The sequence below is a fragment of the Diabrotica virgifera genome, chromosome 8 (assembly GCF_917563875.1).
Source record: "Diabrotica virgifera virgifera chromosome 8, PGI_DIABVI_V3a".
In the NCBI taxonomy this organism is placed as follows: domain Eukaryota; kingdom Metazoa; phylum Arthropoda; class Insecta; order Coleoptera; family Chrysomelidae; genus Diabrotica; species Diabrotica virgifera.
The window spans coordinates 132,355,151-132,370,164 of record NC_065450.1 but is presented as its reverse complement, the minus strand read 5'-3'; the positions used below and the strand labels follow the sequence as shown (position 1 = coordinate 132,370,164).

At 33.5% G+C, this 15,014-nt stretch overlaps 1 protein-coding gene across 5 annotated transcripts in view; it reads left to right on the top strand.

The window, feature by feature from the left end:
- LOC126889476 (probable 3',5'-cyclic phosphodiesterase pde-5) overlaps positions 1-15,014 on the top strand; it is a 423,420-nt gene that overhangs the window by 265,886 nt on the left and 142,520 nt on the right. Inside the window, exon 1 of one of the 5 annotated variants that reach the window (XM_050657798.1) lies at positions 14,194-14,242. The exons of the other annotated variants lie outside the window; for them this stretch is intronic. The gene's annotated coding sequence lies outside the window, so the exon portion shown is untranslated. Of the gene's footprint in view, positions 1-14,193; positions 14,243-15,014 lie in introns of those variants that run through there. 5 annotated transcript variants of the gene reach the window in all.

The following is a 15,014-nucleotide window of genomic DNA, read 5'->3' as shown; positions in this document are numbered from 1 at the left end:
TATTGCCTAACGAAAGGGCACTGGAAATCCAATCATCGTATTTTTCATAAAATTCTGCGCGTATTTGATTTTACAAATTATGAAAAACACCTTGTTATGAAAAAATGGCTGTAAGTCCGGTTCTGCTAAATCGAATTTTGCAAACTTGATCTTGTTGAAAACAGCTCTTTTCCGTTAATGTAAGAGTTTTAATTTAGAAACAGCCTATTAAGTAATAAGCCAGCTAGGAGGCGTTATTTAATTATTTTCAGAAATCTAGTTTTCTTTGGAAAATATTAAATACAAGTATGCATTTTTAATCCTGTATTACAAAATAAGATCAACTTAGCAACAGAATAGCGAAAACCGCATGTCGATACCTTTTTTCTATCTCGAGATATCTTAACAAATGTGTCAATTTGAAACATAACTGTTACTGTCACGGATAAACGAAGTTAAGGAAAGGTAGTGTACTGTGGAAAAAACAAAGAAACATTTTTTAAATATCAACGTGTTAACGTGTATTACAACATAAGGACAAACAACACTATAAAATATACCAAAGAAATAAAAACAAAATACTTAGGGACGACTTAAATGTTCAAATTATGGCCCATAATTTTCGAAGCAAGTATTTACTCTTTAAGAGTACCTATGTATATTGAACAGCAGTCTCAATTTCTGCTCTCGCAATGCTTTGCATGGCGTTTCCTACTCTTTGGATCATGTTTTCTCGAGTAGTGGGTCTAGCGGCAAAAACAAGGTATTTAATCCGCCCCCCTAAAAAAAAAATCTAAAACAGTTAAATCTGGAGATCTGGCTAGCCAAAAAATAGGCTTCAACGTCCTATCCATCTATCAGCGAATGACTCATCTAAAAAATCTATTACTACTCTGGAAAAAGGCGCTGGACAACCAACGTTCTGAAACAACATGAACCTAGGAACTGCCAGCGGTACATCTTCCAGAAGAAGAGGCAAATCATTCCTTAAAAAAATTAGATAGCGTTTACCAATAATAGCATTATCGAAAAGAAAGGATCCAATTATCTGACTATCACCAAATTTAACTGTTTGGTGTGTGGACGGTTTGTCATTTCGCTTTTATATAGGTATGGGGACGGATTAAAGACCTTGTTTTTGCAGCTAGGCCTACTCGAGAAAAAATTATCCAGAGCATACGAAACCCTATTCAAAGCATTTCGAGAGCATCAAGACTGCTCTTGAAAGAGTAAATGCTTGAATCAAAAATGATGGGCAATAATTTGAACATTTAAGTCGTCACTAAGTAATAGTTTTTATTTCTTTGTTATATTTTATAGTGTTGTTTGTCTTATTGTTGTTTTAAGTAATTGATTGTTTTAATTAATATGTTGAGATCTGGAAAATGTTTCTTTATTTTTTCCACAGCACGCTACCTTTCCTTAACTTCATTTATCGTTAACTATGACAGTAACGGTTAGGTTTAAAATTTTCACTTTTTTTTTTTTTTATTAGAAATAACCCGCATCAACCATAAAAGGTTATTAGCGGTGGTACAATTACGATACATATTAAATTGATATAAACTATGAACTATAGAGATTTTACAAAGTTGGTTTTAAATTGTTCATAACGTAGCACTCATATTTGGTTATACAATTTAGTTTCCTTTAAAAACCTAATGATTTTGTTTTGACACTCCGCACTGTCTAACGCACACTTTATGTCACTTGGTAGTCCAGAAGTTTGTCTTTCCAGATGATATAATGGACAGTCTATAACAATGTGACTTACAGTTATATTGGTGTCACAGGCGTAGCACATTCTAGGAGGTTCCTTCCTTAGTAGGTGTTCGTGCGTCAGTCTGGTATGCCCTATTCTGATACGATGTAGTACAACCTGGTCCCTTCGTTTTACTAAATTTGGTGTTTTCGCAGTTAGATCTGGGTTTACTTGCCGCAATTTATTGTTTGGTAAGAGTTGCCATCTTTGTAACCATAAGTTCTTTGTGTACTCATTGATGCATTTTTTCATATCAGAGTGAGGAATTTGGTTAGTTCTATATTCGGATCTCTTCATTTTACAAGCTTCTTTAGCCATTTTATCTGCAATTTCATTTCCTGGTATCCCCACATGAGATGGTATCCACACAATATGTACTTGTTTATGGTTATTTTGTAGAGCCACAAGGTCTTTTTTAATTTGTTCTAGGAACGGATGATTCGGATATATTTTCTGAATGCCCTGAACTGCACTTAAGGAATCGGTGAATATTACTGCCATGTCTTCAGGTCGATTAAGAGTTTGTTGCACTGCCTTGGATATTGCAAAAAGTTCGGCGGAATATATTGAGTAGTCCTTAGGTAGTGGAAATTTGCGCACAGAATCATCTGTGACAATGGCAGATCCCACTGTTTCAAATTCGGGGGTTTTTGATGCATCGGTGTACACTAGTTGACAGGATGGATATTTATTTTTAATATTGTAGAAGTATTGGAGAAAAAGAGATGAAGGGGTGTATCTCGAGACAGAAAAAGGTATCGACATGCGGTTTTCGCTATTCTGTTGCTAATTTGATCTAATTTTGTAATACAGGATTAAAAATGCATACTTGTATTTAATATTTTCCAAAGAAAACTATATTTCTGAAAATAATTAAATAACGCCTCCTAGCTGGCATATTACTTAATAGGCTGTTTCTAAATTATAACTCTTACATTGACGAAAAAAAGCTGTTTTCAGCAAGACCAAGTTTGCAAAATTCGATTTAGCAGAACCTGACTTACAGCTATTTTTTCATAACAAGGTTCCCACTCACCCCCACCTCTAATTTGTAAAGGTAGACTTAAACTTGTGAAATCAAATATGCGCAGAATTTTATGAAGAATACGATGAACGGATCTCCAGTGCCCTTTCATTAGGCAAATTTCGTAAAATTTTAATTTTTTAATTTTTGATATTCAATTACGCCCTCTAGTGGTGAACCTACAATTATGAAAATAATTTCCAGGCTTTTCCCAAGGCACCTTTTGTTATAAATATTTTTTTCTCAAAGCTGTACTATAAACGGTTCGTGAGATATGGCCAAGAGCCATTCTTATTGGGACACCCGGTACAAACAAAAAACGAAACGGGTAGGTCCTTCTTAGAGAAATTTTATTTGCTATAAAAAGTACATGCTCGAGTATTTATGTATGCACATGTTACGTATGTTAGGGGAGCCTAAGCGGGGATTTTTGCAGTTACTCGAGCGCGTCAGATTATTACTTGGGGAGAAACCTTGTACCCTTAAAGGTACCTCTACCATATATTGGCTCTTAATTCAGGGGAGTTCGTTAAGGGGGGGGGGCTAAAAAAACATATCCTTAGAAAAACTCGAAATCGTCAGATTAAGATAAGTTCAGTATATGCAAAACAGTGTATATTTCAAAAATCTGACCAAAGAGTCCCAAAGTTTCACAACCACAAAACGAATATTTCGCGAAATGAATGACAGATCGAAAAACTAAAAAATATGTGCTCAATATTTTTCAAAAATCTATCGAATGATACCAAACACGACTTCCCACGGGGAGTGGTCGGGGGTAAATTTAAAGTTTTAAATACGAATTCCGCAATATCTCGCGAAATTAACATCAGATCGAAAAACTGAAAAACACACTTATTCAATATATTTGAAAAATCTATCGAATGGCACCAAACACGACCCCCCACGGAGGTGGGGTGGGGGGTTACTTTAAAATATTAAATCGAAGCCCCCATTTTTTTTATTGCAGAGTTGGATTCCTTACGTAAAAATACGTAACTTTTATTCAAGACATTTTTTAGAATTATGGATAGATGGCGCTATATTCTAAAAAAACGATTGTTGGGAATTGAAAATTAAATTAAAAATGGAAAGCTCCCACTAAAATGAAAAACTTTACTTAACTTTTTTTGGTTTTAGGATCTACTCTTCACAACCTAATAGGTCCCCATAACGCTCGAGTGACTGCACATTTAGCATACTTTGCTCTCCTACCAGTATGAATATGTATTAATTATAAAAAAAATATGTAAAAGAAGGGCGACAGAATAAAACACCGAAGAGTTCTGAGTGACCGCAAAAATAATGGTTATTTTATTAATTTGAAAAATAGAAAAATAGTCAAGTTAAGGATGGTTTTGCTTGTTTTTGATTCAGAGGGATCCACAATCGCCGGACAGCTGTTTCCACCTTTTCAGGCTTTTTCAACAGCGCTAGCGTGCACTCCTCTGAATCGAAAAACAGCTCAAACATCAATTTAAGGGGAATTTGAAAGATCATTCAAATTCTCATTGGGACGCGATCCAGCGACATCTCTTAAGAAATTAAAGAGTCTCAGATGCAGAATCCACCATTAACCCGCCACCTACCACGTGGGGTGCTACCAGCACCCCATAACACATTTTTATCAAATATTTGGTATTTCAAGTTTGGTAACGGAGCTGTGCGTCATAGTAGCTTTCAATAATATTATATAGCATAGATGTGTTAATGTTTGGAGTGATTACTTAGTGTCATTCTGAACTTATAGCTCTAAAATCGCATTGGGGTGTCATCATCTAGCATTTTAAATTTTAATTTTTTTTTGTATTTTTGATAAACAGGTCAAATTTACATTTTTTATTGAAAAAACTGATTTAAATTATTAATACAGACTCTGTACTCACTAAATCTTAATTTTTTTAGATATTTTACTTGACTTCATTTATTATGGCTTGGTACTTGCTAATTTGCTTATAACACCTTTTTATAGAATAGAATAGAAATATGCTTTATTGTCATGAAAAATTTAACAGTTTTATAGACAAAGCTTACAAGAATCATAAATAAAAACAATAACAAATACAATTTACTAAAATTATACAAATCGTCAATATAAATAAAACATAATAAAGTCAAATAAAAATCAGTAACAATCTATTGCAAAATTTAAAAAAAAATGCAAATTGCGTAATCTACCTTAAGAAATTTAATAAGTGATTTAATAAGTTATGCTGCTGCATATGACACTCAAATATAGATTAAGATTCTACTTATACATAAGAATACTGTAATTTCTTAGTTATTGGTTAAAAAACTCTGCTATTGAATAATATGGTCTTTCAGATATATAGGCTTTTGTCATTTTACGGAACTTGGGGAAAGATGTTGCAGATTTAAGTTGTAGAGGGAGATGGTTGTATAGTTTTTTTGCAGAATATAATATAGATTTCTTTACTAACTCACTGGACGGGATCGGTAAATATATGTCAAAAGTAGAATTTCTGGTGGAATAGTCATGTCTAGGTCTTTCTGGAAAGAAATGTAGATGTTTACGAATTAAGCAAACAGTTTCTAAAATATATAAAGAAGGTAATGTTAGAATTCTCTGATCTTTAAAGTAGCTTCTGCAATGTGTTGTTCTTCTGAGGCCAAACAGATATCTGATTGCTCTTTTTTGCAATTTAAAAATAACATCGGGTTGGGCAGCTGTACCAAAACCCCAAAAAGGCAGACCATATCGAAGATGGGACTCGAACAATGAAAAGTATGTTATTTTGGAAGAGGCTAAATCCATTTCCTTCGAGACAGATCTTATTGCAAAGCAAGCTGAGGATAGTTTCTTGCTTAACACATCGATATGAAGGGACCATTTAAGGTTGCTATCTAAAAAAATACCAAGAAACTTTACAGAATCAACGATACTGATCTGGCTATTTTGAAGAGGTAAGGGTTGAAGAGTTCCTTTATAGGGTAATGCGACTGTTTTATCTACGTTAAAAGAGAGTAAATTAGAATCTGACCAGGATTTTATTGTGAGTAGATCAGAAGTTATAGTAGCATGAAGAGTTGCGATATTTGAGTTGCTCCAAGTGATACTGGTATCGTCAGCAAAAAGAAAAACTTTTCCATCGATTTTTAAACTAGTGATGTCATTAATAAAGATAAGGAAAAGTAAAGGACCCAATACTGAACCTTGTGGTACCCCACATACAACATTTCTGAGACTAGAGTCTGTATCATTTGCTCTAACCAGTTGTTTCCTATTTTCCAAGTAAGATTGAAACCAGTTCAAAGAAATACCTCGAATTCCATAGAAATCTAGTTTTTTTATCAAAATGTTGTGATTTACACAATCAAAAGCTTTGGCATAATCACAAAAAACAGTGGAAGTGTGGAGATTATTGTTTAGTGCTTGATAAACCTCATGTTGTACAGAAAACATGGCATCGGTGGTACATTTATTATTTAAAAAGCCGAACTGATTTTGTGATAAAATCTTGTTATCAACGAGAAAGAACATAAGTTGGGCTTTTATGAGTCTTTCAATAATTTTGGAGAGTACCGGTAGTAATGCAATAGGTCTATAATTGCAGGCAATAGATTTTTCACCACCCTTATGAAGAGGAATAATGATGGCCGTCTTTAGGCACTCTGGAAATTTACCTTTCTCAAAAGAATCATTTATTAGAGAGATGAGGACTCCCAACACATTGTCTGGGAGATTTGAGAAAATTTTTATGGATAGTCCATCGGTATTACAGGAAGATTTGCTTTTGATACTCTTGATTGTTTGGATCAGTTCAGATTTACCAATCGGTCTTATAAAGAATGAATTCGAAACCTTTCTTGAATTTCTTGAATTTTTATTTTATTTTTATTTTATTTTTATTTTTTCATTTTATTTTTTAAATTTTATAACATATTAGTGGCTAATAAGTTAATAAAACATGTTTTTTATATTCTTGTGTTACTCAATACATTATTTTGTTTTTTAAACCAGTAGATCACAGAAAATTTTTAAGGGATGCTGTGAGCACCCCACGTGGCAGTTGGCGCCTTGCAAAGCCACGTGGCAGGTGCCGGGTTAAAATGGTAAATAGTGATTTAAATCTGAGACTTTTCATGTTGATAGTTCTTTATGGTGCATCCTTAATCTGCGACTTAGAATATAGAATATAGAAAACAAAAAGGATTCCTTGCAATCACATTCCGTTTTCATTCGTCTCGGAAAAGGACAGAAGAGGAACTTTCTAGTACACATATCTGAGTAAAGATAGAAAAGTAAATGATGGTTTTGCTTGTTTTTGATTCAGAGGGATGCACAATCGCCGGACAGCTGTTTCCACCGTTTCAGGCTTTTTCAACAGCGCTAGCGTGCACTCCTCTGAATCGAAAAACAGCTCAACCATCAATTTAAGGGGAATTTGAAAGATCATTCAAATTCACATTGAGACGCGATCCAGCGACATCTCTTAACAAATTGAAGAGTCTCAGATGCAGAACCCACCATTAAAATTGTAAATAGTAATTTAAATCTGAGAGTGCACGTTAGCGCTGTTGAAAAATCCTGAAACGGTGGAAACAGTTGTCCGGCGATTGTGCATCTCTCTGAATCAAAAACAAGCAAAACCATCATTTGCTTTTCTACCTTTACTCAGATTTGAGTACTAGAAACTTCCTCTTCTGTCCTTTTCCGAGACGAATGAAAACGGAACGTGATTGCAAGGAATCCTTTTTGTTTTCTACATTCGTCGTCTGCGGTCTTATAAATTGTTAAAGTCGCAGATTAAAGATGTACCAGAAAGAACTTTCAACATGAAAAGTCTCAGATTTAAATTACTATTTACCATTTTAATGGGGGATTCTGCATCTGAGACTCTTCAATTTGTTAGAAAAATAGTCGTTTGTTAAATTAAATTTTGGGCTGCCCTATATATTTATATACATGAAAATAATTTTACATTTTATTTTGACCACTAATATAATCTACTAAATAACTATCAAATAAAATATACTGTATGAGTTTTGTGTATAGACCAGGGCATTTGGAAAAAAATAAAATCGATTTTTAAATACAGCACCTATCGACTTGCAACTTGTTGCTTTCTGTTTGGGATGACATCAGGAGAACATTGTACAATAGAAGAATAAGTGAAAATGTATAATTGCGTTTACACTGCATAAAATACATCCAAAAGTGCATAAACATGTCAAAATCAAAAATCACTATTGGGACCGTGCTAGTTCCGCAAAGCGACACCTATTTCTACGCCCTGCAACTGTATTCGCACTTTTAATTATATTGGCAAATTATATTAGTCCTGGTTACTGGATAATTGTAAAGGCCATAGCCCAAAAAATAATAAGAAGAAAAAATAATATTCAGGTTATGTTATTAAAAAGTAAACAATTGTATGTAGTAAATAAAATTAGTTATTAAAATGCAGTACTGCAAGCAAAATACAATGAATTAAATTTACCTTTATATAATAATTGCATATCATATCAATATTGTGGAGCAACATATAATTTTTCTTCTTAAATGAGAGTAGATAATAAATGTACGTCAATTTGACAATTTCAATTGAAAATATGAATTATTTAAGAAAGTTGCAATATTTCTCCGCTATTCGCACACGATCGTTTCACGTAACCCTTCCAAGTACTTGCACACCGCGAATATTAAGACCTAGATTTTGTTACTCGGGGGTTTTTGGGGTCGCTGAAAACGAATGCGCCATTAGAATTGATCCCTGGAGCGTCTGGTGCCCACGGTGATTAATAAGGCACGTCTTCGTCTGGCGTATCGGGGTTTTCGGCACTAAATTGATGTAAACAGATTACTCGGGTTTTTTGGAGTTGCTAAACACAAATATGACATCAGAACCGACCGTCGAAGGACCCAGTGCCCTGGGTAATTGCTTGTATGTCATCTTCTACAATTCTAGGCTTTCTGACACTAAATTGGTGCAAACAGAGCACTCGTATATGTTTATATCAATTTAGTGCCGAAACCCCTCGAAGCTCAAGAAGATGACGTACTTTAGCTGTAAACCTGGGCATCAGGTACTCATGTGGTCTGTTCTGAAAGCGTATTCGTATTCAGTAACCCCAAAACCCTCCAAGTAATCTGTTTGCTTCAATTTAGTGACGGAAACACTCGAAACTCCAGAAGATGACGTGCATTTGAAGTGACCCTTCATATTCATGTTAACTTAATGCCGAAACCCCTTGAAACTCAAAATTACTTGCCTCAGCAGTAACTCTGGGCAGTTGGTGCTCCAGTAGGTCGATTCTGGTGGCGTGTTCATGTTCAGCAACCCCAAAACTCGGAGTATCAAAATGTTGCCCTTAATATATTGATTTTGAGATGGTTATGCATTTTTGGATAAATTTTATGCACTTTTACATTTTGTCAATCTCTGGGATGCGCTAAATTACCGCTCATCACAACCATACAGCGATTTCAATCGAAAGTCCTTAGATCAATAGGGTGTTTACAAAAAATTAAACAGTCATTTTAAATATGTAAAACGATTAAGAAGCACCCTAGGAATAGTTGTCTAAAATATAAAGAAAATTAAAAAGCCTGTCTTTAAAAAAATTTCATTAGAAATGTAGCATTTTTTTAAATGCTAAAAACATGCTTCTGACTTCACTAGTCGTATACTCCAGCGCGCGCCATTTCCACAGTACCGATTTGACGTTAGTTCAAGTCATTTTGTTTTGTTCTCTTCTTATTTTATCAGGGCTAAAGTGGAGCTTTATTGTGAATTTATTTAGTTTAAAGTGGATAGACTGTTTCTAAGGGCATATTTTGGGTGGTACAAATACTTAAATAAATAAAATGGAAGGTTTTAAAAAAGCTTATTCGCATAAGCTACCTAAGCATCACCTACCTACTGTAGAGGTAACAATGGTGTCTGATTTCTTGTCATTTTTTAGAAAATTTAGTATGACTTTTAATTTCAAATATTTCAGTAAAAACTATTTGTTGTTCTGAAGCTATTTCCTTGTGGCATTTTTATAATTACCTATTTTGTATGGGAAATAAGCCACAATTTTACTAAAAAATGAATTTATTAAGGTTTCGAAGCCCAAATCGGGTTTGGTTGTCAAAATACAAAATACTATTAAAATAAAACAAACATGTTGTTGCTAAGTAAAAAAATTTTTCTAATAATTTATTTAATATCATTTTAAAGTCTTCTACTTTAAAATGTATAATATACGTCTGAATTGCCAATATAAATGAGTCAGATTAAATAAATTATTAGAAGAATTTTTTTACTTAGCAACAACATGTTTGTTTTATTTTAATAGTATTTTGTATTTTGACAACGAAACCCGATTTGGGCTTCGAAACGTTAATAAATTCATTTTTTATTAAAATTGTGGCTTATTTCCCATAAAAAATACGTACTTACAAAAACGTTTTGTTTATTCTAACGGACTTTCAGCCCTCAGTAATAATGTAATCTTTCATTCTGCGTTTAATTCTTTCAAAAATATTCGTTAGGTTTCTCAGGATTCGAAAAAAAATGAATGCGTTTAAATAGCATTTGACAAAGATTTTGCGCCTACCCCCTTAATAAATTTATCTGCTTAGGTATAGGAATACGTTATAGTAAAATAGTACCGGTTAATAAAATATTTTTCAATTAAACCAAAAACTTTTTATTATAGTAATAAATACTTGTATATAAATTACTATGTTATGGACACTAAGTCTTTTAAGCCTCCCGACAAACTGACAGATCGTAAACTATTAGGTACTTTTTATTTTCGTAAAAATTTTTATTGCTAACCCATTTCGTTGCCTGGATTTTTAAAACAGATATTTAGAAGTCCAAAATACGAAGTTTTCAACTATATTCTAAATTTTTTAAATTTATCTTTTTATAACCAAGCTACCTTAAATCTGAAAAATATCATAGAATTATGTAAAAATTAGTAATTTAAAAACTCATTTATTTAGGAAAAGATCCATAACTTACAATAAAGTGATCTTCACAACAGAAAAAAGTGTTTATTGATACCTCCTTGATGTCCCTTCTAGCTGCAACAAACCATTTTTTTACGTTTCAAATTGGTGGGAACTGTAATAAAAATCTTGTCAGAATTGTTTTTAGAGGTATTTACACACCCAGGAAAAAAACACCACTTATTTAGCTTCATTTTTACTAATTAAAGACGTAAAGAACTGCACACATTCAAATACTCTTCGTAAATAAGTATACCAAACTAGTCGTCGATCAAAGCCGATACGACTGCTGACGTCACACACTAGCCTCGCCGCAAGGAGCCGTTTTTATAGCCTCCAAGAAAATCAACATTATGAACTCATCTATCTTAAAAAATATACATTTTCAAACAGTTTTGTGGTTGCTACGTTTTTATATACTTTATATTCTATTGAATTTAACTATATTTAAAAATTAGTGAACATCCCTATTACTGGTGCACCCGGGTATGTCACGATTCACAATGATCTGAATATTCCCTTTGTAAGAGATGAAATACAGCAGGCAGCGACCAACCATGAAAGTCGAACAAGAAACCATGATAACGAATTGATTGAACATCTCTACCAGAATGGACAAATAATCAGAAGACTCCAGCGAACGTGACCACAAGATTTATTACAACAATGAAATAAGCCTATAAGGCGAAGAATCATTGGATACTCCTCTTACCTTGCTTACAAATTCATTCACATTTACTTAAAATTCTTATATCGAAGTTGATTGTAAATAAAAATTCAGAAGGAAAAAAATTTAAAGCACTCATTGGAGTGCCGACAGAAGTGAAAACTTCTTATAGTATATAAATTACGAGCTCAATGCTTTTTCCCCATCCAAAAAGAAGTTCTATACCTATATTTTATACGCGTTGTGTACGTTCTATGCTATTTATGTATACATACACATAATATATATACGTACGAAATTTAGTTCGGCAAAGTGATGACGGTCGCAAACTCAATACTTTTTTCCCATCTAAACAGTTCACCACGCCCGTAAAGAAGTTTTCACTTCAAAAATTTATTTTATCGAAGCAACGACGGTCGCTAGTTTAATACTTTTTCCCCATCTAAAAAACGCACAACGTCCCTAAAGAAGTTTTCACTTAAAAAATTTATTTCGTCGAAGCAATGACGGTCACGATAAAGGTCGCTAATTAAATAATTCTTCCCCATCCAAAAAGTGCACAACGTCTCTAAAGAAGATTTCATTTCAAAAATTTATTTTGCCGAAGCGATGACAGTCGCTAATTCAACACTTTTTCCCCATCTAAAAAGGGCACAACGTCCCTAAAGAAGTTTTCACTTCAACAATTTATTTCGTTGAAGCAATGACGGTCGCTAATTTAATACTTTTTCCCCATCGAAAAAGTACAAAACGTCTCCAAGGAAGTTTTCACTTCAAAAATTTATTTTTCCGAAGCGATCGCGGTCGCTAATTCAATATTTTTCCCCATTTAAAAAGGGCGCAACGTACCCAAAGAAGTTTTCACTTCAAAAATTATTTCGTCGAAGCCATGACGTTCGCGATGACGGTCACTAAGTCAATACTTTTTCCCCATCTAAAATAAGGCCAAAACGTCTCTAAAGAAGTTTTCACTTCAAAACATTATTTCGTCGAAGCAATGACGGTCGCTAATTCAATACTTTTTCCCCATCTAAAAGTGCACAACGTCCTTAAAGAAGTTTTCAATTCAAAAATTTATTTCGACGAAGCAATGATGGTCGGGATGACGGTCACTATTCAATACTTTTTCCCCATCTAAAAAGGGTACAACGTTTCTACAGAAGTTTTAACTTAAAAAATTTATTTTGGCGAAGCAATGACGGTCGGGATGACGGTCGCTATTCAATAATTTTTCCCCATCTAAAAAGGGTACAACGTTTCTACAGAAGTTTTCACTTCAAAAATTTATTTCGCCGAAGCGATGACGGTCGCTAATTCAACTTTTTCCCCATCTAAAAAGTGCACAACGTTCCTAAAGAAATTTTCACTTCAAAAATTTATTTCGTCGAATCAATGACGGTCGCTAATTTAATACTTTTTCCCCATCAAAAAATGCGCAACATCCCTAAAGAACTTTTCACTTCAAAAATTTATTTCGCTTCGAAGCGACGACGGCGACGGTCGCGATGATGGTGGTTAATTCAATACTTTATCCCTATCTATGAAGTGCACAGCGCCCTTAAGGAAGTGTTCTCTTTAAAAATTTATTTCGTCGAAGCAATGACGGTCGCGATGACGGTCGCTAATTCAATACTTTTTCCTCATCTAAAAGTTCACAACGTCCCTAAAGATTTTTCACTTAACAAATTTATTTCGCCGAAGCGATGACGGTCTCGATGAGAGTGGCTAATTCAATACTTTTTCTTCATCTAAAAAGTGCATAACTTCCCTAAAGAAGTTTCCACTTCAATAATATTACTATTATTATATGTACATTATAGTAATATACACACGTACATACACATAACAAATATACGTACAAAATTTATTTCGCCGAAAGAAATGACGGTCGCGATGACGGTCACGAAATAAATCCTTTTTCCCTATCCAAAAGTAGGTTTTACATTTATTTTAAATTTAAATACTTATACATTTTATGTATACATTCACATAATATAGATACGTACAAAATTTATTTCTCCGAAGAGATGACGGTTGCGATGACGGTCGCAAAATAAATCGTTTTCCCCATCTTAAAATAGGTTTTACATTTATTTTAAATTTAAATACTTCTATACAATTTACATATACATACACACATAATATACCTATACTTATACGTACAAAATTTATTTGGCCGAAGCGATGACGGTCGCGATGATGGTCGCGAAATCAATCCCTTGTCCCCATGCTAAAATAGGTTTTACATTTATTTTAAATTTAAATAAATCTACACAATTTATATATACCTACACATGATATATAGCATAAGCGATGACGGTCGCAATAACGGTCGCGATGACGGTCGCGAATTCAATGCTTTTTCCCCTATCCAAAAATCGCACAACGTCCCTAAAGAAGTTTTCAGTTCAAAAAATTATACACTGTAAATTCAATTATGCATTTCCACCCATTTTTTTATTGTAGACTTTTTTACTGACGTCATCCCGAACATAATGCAAAAAGTTGTAATACGTCGACAGGTGCTGTATTTTAAAATCGATTTATTTCGGTGTTTTTTGTTCTAAATGCCCTGGTCTAGTAATAAGAGTAATAGAACTGACAGAGTTCTCCGGACCCTGTAAACAAACCTTTGTTTTCTCACTATTATTTTAATAAAAATATTATGTTTACAACCCTTATCATGTTTGTGTGTATTTTGTTGGTGGATAGCAGACCTTGTAACCTATTTACCTTACGCTACTGGAACCGCATACGTAGAGATTAAAATTTTGCCTACACGCAATCAGTGCATATTTGTTGAGTGCTTTCTCCTGACTGGTTGTAACATTTGAGATTTTGAAGGTAAGCAATTTGGCAGAATAAATTATTATTTAAAATAAAAAAGTAAAACTGGTTGCATAGCTACTTTGGAAATTTAATTGTTTGTATATCCCGTTACTCCATAGTGTGTGTTTCCTTATACCCCCGGAAACAAAGCCAAAATTTTAACAATACTTGAAAATCTAAAAATTACCGGCTGCAATTTTTCAACTGGAATATCTCGGGGAAGTTAATAGAAAATATATATGTACCACATTGGTACGAGTTGTTATATAGTTGGCTTGCCCATATTTAGGAATTTTTTCTCATTCTCTTCGTAAGATCTCAAATTTTCATGCGATTAAAAAAGTGTGCTTATTTTTAATTGTTTACTTTCAAATAATTGATGCAGATCGATGTACTATTTTCGCCTTATGCTGTGGCCACATTAGCGTCTAATGCAGTTAATTATCGCATTATTTGCATTATGTCGAATAATGCGATAATTAACGGCATTAGACGCTAGTGTGGCCCCAGCCTTATGCTGGGGCTACAGTCAAGCTTAAAATAATATGCATAACTAGCATTGTAAAAACCTGTTGCAGTTGGTAAACCAAAAGAAACTGAACAATTTTTAAACAAATTATAAAAAAATCATTTTTTCGCTTCAAAATCACTTTTTTGAATAATAGCCCGATCAAAAAACAATCCGACCTCAAAAAAAATAAAGGAAGGATGAAAATTTGGGAACAGGTAGTTGAATTTGTCTATTATTTTATAAAAAAAAATTTACAATTCTACACCCCCTCCATTT